At 42.6% G+C, this 16,497-nt stretch overlaps 1 protein-coding gene across 8 annotated transcripts in view; it reads left to right on the forward strand.

The window, feature by feature from the left end:
- The window catches only part of LOC308397319 (uncharacterized protein), a 185,242-nt gene that overhangs the window by 99,341 nt on the left and 69,404 nt on the right, over nt 1-16,497 (forward strand). For 3 of the 8 annotated variants that reach the window (XR_013971717.1, XM_080883165.1, XM_080883168.1), the window contains exon 2: nt 3,495-3,591. The gene's annotated coding sequence lies outside the window, so the exon portion shown is untranslated. Of the gene's footprint in view, nt 1-3,494; nt 3,592-4,787; nt 5,072-6,685; nt 6,752-7,032; nt 7,139-10,092; nt 10,493-16,497 lie in introns of those variants that run through there. The other 5 variants (XR_013971718.1, XR_013971720.1, XR_013971722.1 and 2 more) reach the window with 5 other exon arrangements.

A 16,497-nucleotide genomic window follows, 5' to 3' on the forward strand; every position in this document is an offset into this window, starting at 1 on the left:
TGACAGTAACACAAAACTCCAAAGTCATCATTTGAGGAGCTTCTTAAGAGTTTCTGTGAGTTTAGTGAAGTCAGCCTCTCAACAATAAGTGTGTGTGTGTTGATTATCTAATGTTCAGAGAGGACTGCACTGATGTAGCATCCAGGTGAGCAGCTTATGAGCCAACAGGGGAAATTTAGCTGTATTATTGTTGTTTAAATGTAATAATTTATGATTTCATGTTCCAATATTTCACTTTTCCCAACGTTTTGTTATCATTTGGTCTGAAAACCATGACAAACAGCAGTGTTACAGTTGTTAGCATTAGCTGCTATAGAGTCACTGTATTGGTGTTAGCGACATGAACATATCTGAGCTAACTGTGTGTTCCAGATGTGCAGCAAACCCAACTGTCCCTGTGTTTTCCTGCTGTAGACATTATCCCCATGATGCTGACGTCCTCTGGTGGGACGAGCTCACACGTTTATGGATTCAGATGCTAACTGGACCAGACTGGTGTCAACCTTTGTGCTATAGAAGCAAATCAAAGAAGAACCAGTTGAACCTGAGCTGTCTGTAGTGGTGACACCAACACCATGTCACCTGCACATGCTGACCCAGGGTCAGTGTTGAACCTATAAGCTGTGTCCTCACAGTTCAATATGTCCTCACTGCACAGGTCAATGACATCAGAGCTGTAATGTTGTTCCCGTCTCACTAAAACTTCTGGCATAAGGTGACTTTTCTGGGTGATTCCTACTCCAGGGTCACCAGTTTGAATCCCTCTGTTACTGCTGGGAACGTGCTGCTAAAGTGCCCTTGAGCAAGGCCACGTCCAGCTTCTGAAGCCAACCCTGGGCTCTGCTTGCTGGCAGTGACAGAGTAGATGAAACAGCTCAGTGGATGCTAATTCACAGCTAACAGCGCTCTGTCATGGATAAGTGAAATAAAGCTGACTGACCCACAGCTGCACACAAACACCTCCAACACCTACAGGTCAGCAGGTCCACTGCTGTCTCTGATGGGCCCAAACTTTGCTTGTTCAGCGTTTGCTGCTGCTGACTTTGAAAATCACACCAAACATGGAATCAAATATATCGACTCAGCTTAGACTACAGAGAAGCTCGGCACTGCTCACAAAACTCAAACACAAAAGGCTTTTTAAAGACAACAATCACTTTGACAGACACACAAACACGACTGAGTACAGAGCAGCTGCTGGTTTGAAGCCACAGAAATGTTCAAATGTTTAAACACACTGCAGCGTTGCAGCCGTGATGCATTTGTGCTGCTAAGGCCACACACATCAGCTGCCTTACATTTTAGTACCAGTTCATCTCTGACCATGGCAGCACAGTCTTTCCAGTACACTGATGTTGGTGGGGACAGTGGGGACTGATTGTTCATTGGCTGTAAGCCGGTCACATGGACGTTTAACTGGTGCTTTGATTGCTCTGTAGTCTGTTGTGCCTGTGAGCTGCTCCTAAAATGAGACAGATTATAATTGTCACCATTCTGTTAATGACTCTTATTATGTGCGCTCTCCTCCACTGCCACTGTCACACTAAACACATTAAACCTTTATTTTTGTGTAAAGTCAGGATTTATTGGCTCTTCTTAAAAGCGTCATGAAGTGCAAAACTCAGCAAACATTATACAAAAGTAGATTTAGAAGCTGAACAGAACTGAAAACATTTAAAGTGACAGTCAGCACAAATCCAGCTGACATCTCCATCCAACCCAAGTCTTCATTTAAAGTCATTATAACTGTGACACACGTTTGTTACAGTATTAATCCTGCCTGATGCTGCAGGGCCAACATCATGAAACAGGCTCAGCATTTATTTCCATTATGAAACTTTATCATTAAAAACAAACCATTGTTCTGCAGTCGTCCCAGGACTGTGGGTCAAACGTTCTCTCCACATGTTTAAGGCTGAGCTCACTTTATCGTCTGCCTGAAGGAGGAAAGCAGATGTTACTAAACATCACAATAAAACATATGAAATGGGTGCACATGAGGAACGTCTGCACTGTTAAAGCCATGCAAACATCTTCACACATGAAGCAGCAACACCTCTCAGTTTAGCAGCAGCTGGTAAAAGCCACAGTGATCCTGGAGCCTCCCTGAAGGACTCGTTCATCAGTAACTGTCAGGAGGACGATTAAACCTTCTGCACACGTCCTGTAGTTACACACTCGGGAGGAAAGACGACGTCCTCGCTCTGCAACATGATCTGTGTTTCATCCAGGACGCTCAAACACAGACTGGTTTCCAAATATTAGACGCACTGGTTCTTCATGCGTTTCTACCTGAGCACTCAGAGTCATTTCTACAACAGGCCTCCTTCACCTGCTGGTGCCTCTGTTTCTGTGTTTGGCTGTTTCCATCAGTGCCTGATGTTTGTGATCTTTGATCTGTTCTGAAGTCTCTCTTTGTGACACAAATGTTGTTTGGCTTCTTTTGCAAACAAGGCAAAAGAACTTTAATGGATTCATTTGCTGATCTTACTTTTCTGATGCAAAGCCGTCCTTTCAACGCTTTAGAAAGAAAACCAAACAATGTTTTTAAAACTTTCCCAAAATGTAAAAGCTATTAAAACCATAAACTTCTGCTCCTTGATCATGTGATTCTTCTTCTAGACTGTCTGTAATTGTTATTGCTGATTGTCAATAAAGTTGTTTTTTATAAGTTATGTTGTAAAGGAAGCTTGTGGCGAGGGAGGAGGGGCGACTAAAAGCAGGTTCATATAGTGGGAAAGTCCTCAGGTCATGTGAGGATATTTACTGATGCGTCAACACTGTCAGATAAAAGAACGGCTGCTGCATTTGTTCTCCCACAAATAAGTTTGGTGATGAGTAAAAGAATTACAGATGATGTGGCAGTTTATACTGGGAGCTGGTAGTGATGTTACTGGCTTGAACTGGGTGGAGGACGCACTAATATGGAGGTATGTGGTTTGCTGGGACTCTAGCAGCGTGCTAGTGAGCACAGGTGATATGTCTTCAGACTCTAGGCAACATATTGTTTTTGATATACTTCATTTACTGTATAGAATCAAACACAGAGGGATAGAAGTCGATTTCTTTTGGCTCCCTGTGAATATCGGTGTTGATGCAATGAACAGGACGATAAGTTTAAAAAGGTGCAGCAAGAAGAAGTCGTGCAGGTTTGACTATAAAATACAGTGAAAGTGAGGTGAAGAGTATAATGAAGGTAAAGATGAAGGACGAGTGGCAGGCACACTGGGACAGAGACGGGAAAGGCAGATATTATTATACAGAAAACAGTCGTGTAGAAGAAGCTGCAGCAGAGACCAGGATGGAATCTGGAGAGTCAGAGTTGGTCACACAGGCTTGAATAGCACACTTAAAAAGGTAAACATGACACAGGAAGTGTGACTTCTGTGGACCAGAGGAGACGTTTGACGGGTTGTTAGCGTAGTCAGGATGCTGGATGGAAACGCTGTGCCTGACAGGATGATTACAGGCTGGACTTTGTCTTCCTGTTACAGATGGATCCAGGCCCTGGATGACTGCTGGACACACATGACCCACACTAGGCTGCCTTCATCCATCCTTTCCTCCTTCACTGAGACTCAGAGTCAGCATGTATGTATTTATCAGTGATTTGAATCCTTTCATTACAGAGTGAAGTTAAAGTAGACGTGTGAACACACTAATAAACACAAAGGGACACAACTACTACTCCATGATGTAAAGCTGAAGTATTACACAGCTTTATGAACCTCCTGTTATCCTGGTAGACGAGTACAGCAATAAATCTTTTACTTGAACATCTTCTGGCTCCAATAAGCTTTGAAATGTGACCATGAAGTTAGAGACACACTGACTGAAACCCACAGCTGTGACTGTGGATCACATCCACACACAGTGTAGCTGCTGTCTCTGTGTGAGCCTTTGCACTGCTACTCGCAGCACCGTTATATCACTCAGCGCTCGCTGCTGTTATTGAATCCACTTTTTACTGTCCGTGCAATCAAGCTCCTCTGCAGAGCTAGAAAATATCTTCGAACCAGTTTATGTGTTAGGGGATCCTTTGCAGTTGTGACTGTTGCCTCTGTTTTTGTCCTTTGGTTCCTGGGAGCCTTTTACATTTCCATCAGCAACAAATATCTGAACAGGCTTTATTGTAGGAAATACAGGATTAAATAGTTGTCATTATTTATTAGATGTTGTTAAAGATGATCAGATGCTTGTTTAGTTTAATGCTGTGGCTTCAGTCAGCATCACTGTGCTGTATAGTTTTATTTTTCTGATCCTTCTGTTAAAGTTGCTGAATAAAAGCTGGTTGGTCTGCACCTCACCTCTGCCTCGAGCCTCCTTCTTTAAAGCAGCAGAGGCTCTTCATTCAGGTATCACAGCTCGAGTTGTTCTGCAGGAGACCCAGAGTACTGTCCTTGGTCCATAATGACATTAACTTTGATTCATGTCAACACGAATCCTGAACGTCTGTGATGAACACACTATCAGCATCACTGACATATTTCATCATTTAAAAACACTTCCTGTCACTGTGGTGGTTACATTGACATCATGCAGTTTGTGCTTTGACCTCCAGAGGGCGACAAATCAGCACAGACAGAGAGCTCCATTCAAACTTTGCTGCCATCAGGAATAATTCTTCAAATATAATCATCAGTGTTTGAGCAGTTATGATATCAGGGACAATCTAGACATGTGTGACAATACTGAACATGTCACATGACACACCTCAAACATCATGTGATCCACTCTCAGTCTGCACTTTCAGTCATGACTTCATGAATTTATGAGAGTTTACTCCTGAAATATTCAAATGCTGCAGGGTGAAGAACAACAAAGTGCTGACACATGTTTGTGTTTCAAACAAGAAAACCAGCAGAAATAAATCATCTTTGGACAACATGACAGAGATTAGTGAGTTTCCAACTTGCACTTGAATGCAGCACAGACAGATTCTGATGTTCGTGGTTGTAAACGTGTCCTCAAACGCCTCTCTGACTCTTTCCTTCCTGCTCAAAGTTCCTCTTTTCTGAACTTGGTGTTTGTGCCTGACGCTGATCGTCTCCGTGTGGAGCTCCGTGTGAAGGTAACGTTAGCAGTGTGTAATGTTTCCTGGCTAACATCAGCTGTGTGCAGCTCAGTTCCAGCACAAATCTGCCGCTCCATAGTTCACGGTAACGGACTCATGAGATCGACCGTTAAACGCTCTCCCGCCATTTTGTCTGTGTGCGCGGATGTGTACGTTTTTGTTACCACTGTCATCTCATCAATAGCCTATTTGTAAAAGATCTCTGTTCATAATTTAGTTGGATTTTAAAACTCTGTAGTTGGACAGTTTTATTTTGGACTGATGCTAAAATTCTTGCTGATTGTTTCTGTCGAGGTTTTGTACTTGACATCCGCCATTTTGGATGTGATAAGCTGTAGAGAGTGCGTCCAAAAAGAGAAACCAGAAAGAGAACCTGTTTTATTAATAACCTCTTGAAAATAGAAGAATATGAAAAAAACAACAACAAATAGGATAAAAACTTTAAATTACTTGAATTTTTAAAATCACCATCATCTGTTAACACAAATTTGATCATTTCAAATTTTTGTTTTCATTTTCTCTTCCCAGTTACTTCTTTCTCATTCTCTTCATTCTCCTTGTCACCTTACGTCTCACTCCTTAACTGAAGTTATAGTTCTAACATAAGAAGTCCCGCCAACATCCTTTATTTAATCTCTGTGTTGTCACAGTTATTATCATCAGATCAGACATGAGACCCAGACAACAACATAAGTTTACAAGCTAACATCATGTCAGCTAACATTAGACGATAGCATCATAAACTTTAAATTACTTTGCCTCTGATCAACAGTTTGATTACATTCTCACATCACAGGTTTATTTGCTAAGTGTGAGTCCGCCCACATTAGATCCACTTTTCAGCAGGTGGAATAATTTGTAGTATATAGGTAATACATCAACAATGCTGCCGTGGCTAAGTTAGGAATATTTATAATGTCATTTCCAAAACTTGCATATGATCTGCAATTTGTAGCAGATCTACTGACTGTCACAGAGCAGCTGGAGCAGTCTCGAATGCAGGTCAGTGCACTGCTGCCCCCTGTGGCCAAGTGCCATAGCTACTGCTGGATGAACTCGTGACACATCTGCACCTGTTTCTATGAACACATTGAGTCTGAGTGGCTGCACTTACACTGGTGCATTCAAACATATTGAAAGATGGCAGCAATGTGGATTGTCAAGACTCAAACCAACCATTGAGCAAAGACAGCAGGATCACTTGTTTCTGTTTGTTATACAGCCAGATTTACTCGTGACACACATGTGCAGCTGCTTTATCACCTATTCTGAATTTGTTTCAAGCACAATACATTTGTTACACATGTTGGGATATTGTGTTTGTTTTAAATGTTATATACCTGTGTGGTATGTGACTTGTGTTGCCATGACGCCAGGTCTCTCTTGGAAATGAGATTTTTAATCTCAATGAGATTTTTTTTTACCTGGATAAATAAAGGACTAATTTATAACTTTCAGTGTTTTCCGGTCTTCCAAAGGAAAAAAAACCTTCAACTACATGACATGCAGTTGTGTATTTGTTTTCACCTTATCATACACTTGAAGTTTTACAAATCACCACTTCTTTAGTGAATATCATTTCAGTCTCAGACAACCTCGTTTCTCTTACAGAGGTTGAATGCACCTTCTGCGGATGGCGGTACCACACAGTGTGCGTGGACTTCCCCTGCACAGAAGGCAACTACAAATGCTGTGAATGCTAAATAAACAGAAACAAATGATCCCTGTTGTCTTTGCTTGATGATTGGTTTGAGTCTTGACAATCCACATTGCTGGCGTTGCATCTTTCAATGGCAGCAATGGCAGGTATCAGTGCTCAAACCTTTTGTGTTTGTTTCCAACAAGTTGCCCACCTCGGGAAACAAAAATGTGTTCTTTTACTTGTCAGATGAACATATGAGACACTTTGACTCTTCAGTGCAGTGTGGAGCCTAACAAAGATCTGTTTTGTGTCCCAGCTGATCAGCAGGAGGAGGAGAGTCTGACGGAGCAGCAGAGGAACATTTTCAGCTACTTGGACTCAGCTCAGCCACTACAGAGGAAACAATGAGCTCAACACAGAAGGTGACAGACAGAGCAGGACCATATGACCAAAGATATTTATCACCATATACATTTGAACATTTGCCATAACGATGTAGCTGACGATAGAATTGACACCAGACAAAATACTTTACAGCTGCACAACTTTATTAAAAACCCATCAATGTATTTTCACTGAAACAAGCAGCTGTTGTTTATGTGCATTAAAGTTATATAAAAATGTAACAGTGCAAATGCAAATTCCTCACTGACAGTTTAACCAAAAGGCGTTTCCAGTGGAAACTGGCCGACACATCCTGAGCATAACCATGTATAATATCCACTAAACTTCAGAAGAGGTTATACAGTCGTGGCCAAAAGGTTTGAGAATTGCATAAATATTGGAACCTGGAGAAGTTGCTGCTTAAGTTTTTATAATAGCATTTTGCCTGCACTCCAGAATGTTATGAGGAGTGATCAGATGAACTGCATCGTCCTTCTTTGCCATGAAAACGAACTTAATCCCCAAAAATATATGATATATGAAATATTCCTTTATTGGGTGAGAAAATCAGACCATGTCATAACTGCTGTAAGTCACACAGAATAGATATCAGAGCCTTAAACAGGCTGACTTCTGCTAAATGGGTCAAACTGGGCAGAAAGTCTACAAACACATAACATCCTTATAGAATATGATGTAACACTATAGATCAACTTAGCTCAGAATATATAAAGCATATAAACAGTTACAGCAATATGATGCAACAAACACAGCAGCTACTGATCCAAAATACTCAAAGCTTCATAGAACTGAAACCAACATTTATTTTTAGCTCCATTCTGCTGCTGATACAGACTTTAGGTTTCTGAACATTAAACTTATTGCTGCCTTTCATAGTGTGTAACTTGAAGGCCCTGAGTACTTTCTCCCACACTGAAAACACTGGGATGATCACATTATTTGAACATTACCTAATAAGACTGATTCAGCACAGACAGTTATGTTAAACTTTCCTAGCAGTCCTTCACAAACAGGGAACAGTCTGTCTATTCTCTCCATCTGTCAGCTGCTGCTGGCTCTTCCTCCTCCTCTTCCTCACACACTGCTGAGTTTGTCCTGGTGGATCATCAGGGCTGCAAAGCCTCACAGATGATGTGCAGCAGTGGCTCCCTCAGTCTGTCCTCACTCTGGACACTTGCAGTCGTCACACATGGAAATCAAATGTGTGATAAGCTGCAGGATTCAAACACAAGTGTAACTTATAAACACATGTTCATACTTTTATTCCACAACCAGAGAGAAAGAAACAGAGAGAGAGTGCAGGACAGACAGACAGGTGACAGTCTCAGGTGTACACACTGCTACACAACAGCACCAGAGAAGCAGGATTTAGTGTTTGTGTTATTACGAGTGTAAACAAGAAGAGTTCCAGATGGTGCAGTGGACACATGTGTGACTGCTGTGATTAAAGCATCTTTCTTTCAGCTTAACGAGTGAACCGTCAGCTCGTTCAAACACACGTTAAAGTGCGTTTGGCTCGACACCAGCGAACAGAGGCAGCAATATAACACAGCTAACATTAACAGTGCAGTGAATCCTGCTTGTGCCGTGATGTTCAGGGCTGCAAACCGAGCAGCATCACTGACTTTCAGCTTGTTGTGTTTGTGGATATATGACTGACTTTAATTATCCACAAAATCATCACATTCTCTGTCAGATTAAGGTCGACTATTGAACGGCGTATATTTTAAAGGCTTTAAAACCAAGTTAACGCTGAAAGTACAAACATCACTAATGTCACATAACTCTGCCGACAAGGCATAGCTATGGCTATGAAATGCTCTTTGTGTATCACTTCTTCATTATGAAAGATGTCATTAATGCACTAGTAATGTCTCATCTGGAGTATTGTTCAATCATTTGGTCAGCAGCTAATAAGACAGCTCTTAACAGACTTCAGTTAGTCCAGAATAAGGCGTCCAGATTAGTGTGAAGATGTTCATACTATACTAATATTGATCAAATGCATAATAAACTTTCTTGGCTTCCTGTACAGGCTAAAATATTCTATGGATTACTTGTAGTTCTAAAGAAAGCAATTCTGTTAAACACACCACATTTATTCTACTCAGCTGCAGTATCCAGATGAAATACATCATCATATTACACAGTTTTCAACAAGCTGCAATTTAGTAAATGCTCGAGTTAAAAGTAACGTTTTGTAAAACTGTTACATTTAGAGCAACTTTTAAGTGGAATAAGTTGCCTTAAAAAATTAGAGAATTATTCAAAACTTCAATGAACACTTAAAAGCCGATTTACAGAGCTTTTAGTTGTTGTAAATATTGTAAGACATGATTTGTTTTTGAAATTTGTGTAATGTGCCTCAATGTTATTGATATTATTATTATTATTATTGATTGCTTATATTTGAACAATTGTGAAACCTCACTGTGGATGTAAGAGTGAAATTATGTGGATATCTTGAATCCACTTTATTGTGTAATATTTTATGTGAGTATTTGATGGAAGACGAGCAACATCTGTTGTGGAAGCTAACGGGGTTCCTTTAGAATAAACAAAGATAGGATTTATTATCACTGAATAATTATGTATAGATCTATACAAATTATAGAAATATGTAATAGGAAACAACAAAATAATCTAAATTATAAAATAATGTGTGTGTGTGTGTGTGTGTGTGTGTGTGTGTGTGTGTGTGTGTGTGTGTGTGTGTGTGTGTGTGTGTGTGTGTGTACAATCAGGAGTGATGGGCATGATTTTAGTGTTTTAACAGTCATGAATTATCTTTAACACCAGGTTGGATGTAATGTGTTAGAACTACCAGCAGGTGGGGATAAGAGACCTTTAAGGTGTTTGGTGCCACGCTCCACCTTCAGGTTTAAAACTAGTGTTAATGGAGTTTGAAGGTTGAGTTTGTTCCACGACTGCATTTCACTCACTGCCTCTGTTTGTATCTCTGTCACTGCAGGACCAACATGGAGCCAGAAGTCAGCGCTCTCAGGAGGCCGACAAACCTCACAGAAGAAAGGGAGAGAAAAAACACACCTGTGACGAGTGTGGGAAGGGTTTTACTGTGAGGGCTAAACTAAAACGGCATCAGGTCATCCACACTGGAGAGAGAACGTTCAGCTGTGACTTGTGTGAAAAGTCTTTTTCCTTGAAGGATTCCCTAAAACAACACCAACTCATCCACAGTGGAGTTAAAGCGTACAGCTGTGATCAGTGTGGCAGAGCTTTTACTCACAGTAGCCACTTACAGAGTCATCTAGTTACCCACTCTGGAATTAAGCCATACAGCTGTGACGAGTGTGGGAAGGGTTTTACTCTGAAGGCTAAACTAAAACAGCATCAGGTCATCCACACTGGAGAGAGACGGTTCAGCTGTGACTTGTGTGGAAAGTCTTTTTCCTTGAAGGATTCCCTAAAACAACACCAGCTCATCCACAGTGGAGTTAAAGCGTACAGCTGTGATCAGTGTGGCAGAGCTTTTACTCACAGTAGCAGCTTACAGAGTCATCTAGTTACCCACTCTGGAATTAAGGCATACAGCTGTGACATCTGTGGAAAAACTTTCAGCCAGAGAGGGAGCCGAAATATACACCTACGCATTCACACCAGACATGATGTGTACTGCTGTGAACAGTGTGGCAAATACTTTACAACAGACGCACAGTTACAACAACACATATTTACCCACACTGAGGAGAGACCTTATCAATGTGACCTGTGTGAGAAGACTTTTAAATCTCCACATCACCTGAGACGACACCAACAGATCCACACCAGAAAGAGACTCTACAAGTGCAGCTACTGTGAGGTATGTATTTATATTGTTATCTTGTCATTTTAGCCTGACTGTTTGGAACAACTCTGCTCATTAAACTGTGTTAGCATGTTAGCAATTCTACTGCATGGAAAAGCAGCTCTGAGTGATTATTCAGATTTTCCTTTCAGTTATGATTTTAGTATTACTGTAGTATTATGGTGGTAGTATTGTAGTTATTGCAGCCCAGTAAACTGAGTGTGTTAACTGAAACAGTCAAATGTAGTTGGACGTCTGCAGAGATGCTCTTTATTTCAGGCGACGTTCAGGATACAAATGTTGAAGGACTGACTTACACTGTCTTTGTGTCTTTGTTTAGAAGCAGAGCGACACAGATGGATCCAGTTCTCAACCCTGTCATCACTGTGGTGGTGGGAAAGACTTTCATTGTGACCTCTGTGGCAAAACTTTCAGTTGGCAAAAGACCCTAAAAAGACATCAACGTAGACACACTGGAGACAAACTGAAATACTGCAAAGAATGTGGGAGAAGCTTCACCACATCAAGTGAGTTAAAAAAACATGAACTGATTCACAGTGGGGTTAAAAAGCACCTCTGTGATCAGTGTGGGTCATCCTTCACCAGTGCAAGTCAGCTTAAATCACACAAACGAGTCCACACAGGAGAGAAACCACACAAGTGCAGACACTGTGAGAGAAGCTTCTCACATTCAGGTAATCGTAACAGGCATGAACGTGCACACATGGAAGGAAACTACAGCTGTGACCAGTGTGACAAGAGCTTCAGGAATCTCAGTTCATACTCTGCACACAAACGATCCCACGTTACTAATAAACTGTTTCACTGTTACCAATGTGCCCAAACATTCACCTCATTGTCTGCTCTGTGCAAACATCAGCGTGATCACTCAGGGCTGAAATCACTCCCATCACTGGATCACAGTGAATCTGAAGACACAGAAAGATCCTCTGGTCAGACTCAAAAAGCTTGAGATCAGGCTCCACAGAGTTCAGATAGAATCATTTAAACTTGTGTTGAACTGAACTGGTTGCTGGGCTGAACTTCTACATAATACAGATCTACATGGGATCTTCTTTTCTGTTGTTTTACTGGGTCAATTTTGTCCTTTTTTCTCTGTCCTGGTTTTGCTCGTCTGTAAATGATTGAAACTCAGTCAAATAGTTCATTGTTCTCCAGCAAAACGTTTTGGAAACTCATGTTTAACCTTTAAAACTCTGACATGTTTTAGCACACAAGGCTTCATCGGGGAGTTCACTCATGATTGGACCATGAGAACAAAGGATTTTAGTTCTTTCAAAGAGAGTCTTGGAGATGTTTGATGTTTCTGTTTTTCTGAAACCACCTGAAAGAAAAACTATTTTTCTTGCTTTATGTAGTGTGGAAGTTTTTAATGTTTCTTCATCTGTGATGTTCTTGAATGTGTTCACGTGAAGATGGTACAAATAAACTGTCCTTTCAGCTTTAGCTCCTAATTTATTCATTATTTATGGATGTAGCACAGCAGCCGTCTCTTGATTAACACATGGAGGGCTCGGGATCTGATGGTGTCATCTCCCTAATTTTCCCACTCAGTAAATCTCACTCATGGCCAAGAAATTGAAATAAACCTTGTTTCCCTGCTGGATAGTGATCCACTGTAACTCTGCTCCTCCTTCCTGTTTAGGATTTCTGTGGCTGAAGTAAAATTCCCTCCATCCATCACTTATCCCAGCTAACCCAAAGTGACGTTCCCCCCCAGGGGAACGTAACAAGTGGGGGCTCGTCCGGGATCTTTGAAAAGGGAGTTCTGTGTTGGATTTGGTTTTCTTTTTGATTATCTCGCTTTGGCACCTTTTAGAGATTAATAACTTCCCAGTTAAGGTAGGTGAGTGCCCAGCTGAGCTTTTTAAGTTCCTCCTTCGGGCACTCTTTTGTTATTTTGCCTTTGTTGTTTTTGGAGTAATCCTGGGTGGGGATTAATTCTCTGTCGGGGGTAAGCAATTCAGGGCTCCGGTCGCTGAAGTTCTGCCTTTAAAGTTGCCTCGAGCCCAGCACGCTCCGGAAGATAGACAGGGCAAGGTTTTGGAACTGGGTAAGTTGTTTTGTTAACGTGTGTGTGGCGGGAGGTACGTTGGTCAGCTAAAGTAAGTTGTGTAGTGGTCTGTTAACTGTCTTAATTAGGTTGTGTTTTGTTAACTCTTCACCATCCCCAAAATGGTTGACACAGCTGCTAGTGTACAGGTGTCTAGAGGCTCGTTTGTGAGCAATAACATTCACCTGGTTCCAGACTTCTCTGAATCCAGTGTTCACAGCTTTTTCAGTGTGTTCGAACGCCTGGCAACTGCACTGCAGTGGCCTCAAGATGTGTGGGGGGTGATGTTGCTGTGTCGGTTGACAGGTAAGGCTCAAGAAGCGGGTTCTGGTCTGTCTAGGCAGGACGGCCTGGTTTATGGAAAGATCAAAAGTGCCATCCTCCAAGCCTATGAACTGGTACCTGAGGCCTATAGGCAGCATTTTCGAGGGTTGGAGTTGGCGCAGGGACAGTCTTGACTTCGCCAGGGAGAAGGCGAGGCTCTTTGATAGGTGGTGTGCGGCAAGCCAGGTTAATGATGTGGGGTCCATACGTGAGCTTATGCTGGTGGAGGATTTTAAAAACTCTGTTCCTAAGTCTGTGGCCCTTTATTTAAGTGAACAGAGGGTTACAACTCTACAGCAAGCTGCCACCCTGGCAGATGAGTTTAAGCTGACTCATACAGCAAGTGCGGTAGAACAGGATATCCCTCTGCACTATAGCGCAGCCTGGACAGGTAAAAGTGGGCCAGCTAAGAAGGAAAATGCAGTTATGGTGTTAAGACCTAGGCCCAAACTGTGTTTTTTCTGTCACAAGCCTGGCCATGTGGTTGCCAATTGTGTCAAACTGGCACTCAAACAGAAAGCCCACTCAACACAAAAGGGGCCTGTTTTGAGAAAAGTCAGTCGTGGCTCTCAAACTGACAAGCTTGCCAGGCCTACGGAAAGGCTAAACCTGGAGCATAATTGCTTGGTAGCACCCCGTAATCAGTGTACGAGGCCAACTAACCCTGAGCTGCCGCTGGTTGATCCTTTCTCCGGTTCATGTTCAAAACCACCCTTCAGATCTGCACCCCTTGCTAACAAGTATGTCTGTGTTTCAGCGAAGCCTGCTAGCTGCCTGCTGGGTTCTCCACACGTGATAGTTCGAAGCCCTGGCTATCCCATGGGACACTGTTTCGAGGGTTTGGGGCCACTCTCTGGGAATGTTGTGAACCCACTGAGATGGGATTGGCAGTTTCCGCAGGCAATGCCTAACCGGTGCTATGGGGTTTGGTAGGTGGAAAGCCTGCAATTTCTTCATGAAACGGCTATGGACTCACTTTGTGTTATCGTAAATTTGACAAACCATGGGTTTGCATTTATGTGAGGGGGTGTTACGGCCCTAGCAGGGCCTCTCTCTCTCCTGAGGATGCCTGTGTGGGAGTGTCCCACTACCTCCTGCCCGAGGTGCCACCTTTCCCTCCTGTACAGCTGACTCCCATCAGCAATTAAAGGTATTTAAGCCCAGAGCAGGGTGAGCTCTGGGCCAGAGTGCCATTTGTGTGGGTACAGCCAGTGAGCTGAGTGTTTTTGCGGTGTTTCCAGCTGGTGAGCTGTGTTTTGTGGTTTTCAGCTAGTGAGCTGCGTTTTCCTTTTGACATTTTGCATTACTGACCAACGCCTGAGTTTTGTTTGTGTTACTCTTATGGTGATAGCGGCTTGTCCGTCTCTTTTAGTTTAATTACATCAATAAAACTGTTTTATTTAACTGTTTTGCCTCCTTGACTCCTTTTTCTGACCCGGTCACTTTTGTTACTTCCCCCTCCCCGCCTAGACCCCCACCCCCCACCCCCCAGGGGAACGTAACACAAATGGAAACATGTTTAAAAAACACAATGTGAGAAAGACATTGAGGTCCTTAGAAGTTACCCTGGGTTTTTCTGTCACCCTGCTAGATGTTACACACCTTGTTATTGGACTGATTTCTACTGCTGGACTACTCCTGCGGAGAGTAACAATACTCTTACTAATTAGCTCCCTTTCACACCTTTGGGGATATTTATTTTTGTGTTTGCAGCGCTGTGAGCCAGAACAGCGAGAGAAAAATCTGCAACAGCGACGAGCCGAATGCTTACGTGAATCGCAGCAGCTGCACATGTGCTACGCTGAATTAGAGGATATCTTTGCTCTGGATTTCTATTTCTACTTTTTCATTTCTATACGATTCTTCTTGCATCTAAACAAAAATGATTCAATTCAGCTTTTACTCACAGTAGCAACTTACAGAGTCATCTAAATACCCACTCTGGAATTAAGCCATACAGCTATGATCAGTGTGGCAGAGCTTTTACTCACAGTAGCAGCTTACAGAGTCATCTAGTTACCCACTCTGGAATTAAGCCATACAGCTGTGACGAGTGTGGGAAGGGTTTTACTGGGAAGGCTGAACTAAAACAGCATCAGGTCATCCACACTGGAGAGAGACCGTTCAGCTGTGACTTGTGTGGAAAGTCTTTTTCCTTCAAGGGTTCCCTAAAAAAACACCAACTCATCCACAGTGGAGTTAAAGCGTACAGCTGTGATCAGTGTGGCAGAGCTTTTACTCAAAGTAGCCACTTACAGAGGCATCTAGTTACCCACTCTGGAATTAAGGCATACAGCTGTGACATCAGTGTGGCAGAGCTTTTACTCACAGTAGCAGCTTACAGAGACATCTAGTTACCCACTCTGGAATTAAGGCATACAGCTGTGACATCTGTGGAAAAACTTTCAGCCAGAGAGGGAGACGAAATACACACCTACGCATTCACACAAGACATGATGTGTACTGCTGTGAACAGTGTGGCAAAGAGTTTATAACTCACACACACTTACAACAACACATGTTTACCCACACTGAGGAGAGACCTTATCAATGTGACCTGTGTGAGAAGACTTTTAAATCTCCACGTCACCTGAGACGACAGCAACAGGTCCACACCAGAAAGAGACTCTACAAGTGCAGCTACTGTGAGGTATGTATTTATATTGTTATCTTGTCATTTTAGCCTGACTGTTTGGAACAACGGTGGCACGGTGGTTAGCACTGTTGCCGCACAGCAAGAAGGTCCTGAGTTCAATTCCAACATCAGGCCGGGGTCTTTCTGTGTGGAGTTTGCATGTTCTCCCCGTGTTTGCGTGGGTTCCCTCCGGGTACTCCGGCTTCCTCCCACCGTCCAAAGTCATGTAGCTTGTGGGGATAGGTTAATTGGATAATTCAAATTGCCACTAGGTGTGAATGTGAGTGTGAATGGTTGTCTGTCCCTATGTGTTAGCCCTGCGACAGGCTGGCGACCTGTCCAGGGTGTACCCTGCCTCTCGCCCTATGACAGCTGGGATAGGCTCCAGCGCCCCCGCGACCCTGAAAAGGATAAGCGGAAGCGAATGGATGGATGGATGTTTGGAACAACTCTGCTCATTAAATTGTGTTAGCATGTTAGCAATTCTACTGCATGGAAAAGCAGCTCTGAGTGATTATTTAGATTTTCCTTTCAGTTA

This window comes from Rhamphochromis sp. 'chilingali' (genome assembly GCF_963969265.1).
Source record: "Rhamphochromis sp. 'chilingali' genome assembly, chromosome: 1".
Taxonomy (NCBI): domain Eukaryota; kingdom Metazoa; phylum Chordata; class Actinopteri; order Cichliformes; family Cichlidae; genus Rhamphochromis; species Rhamphochromis sp. 'chilingali'.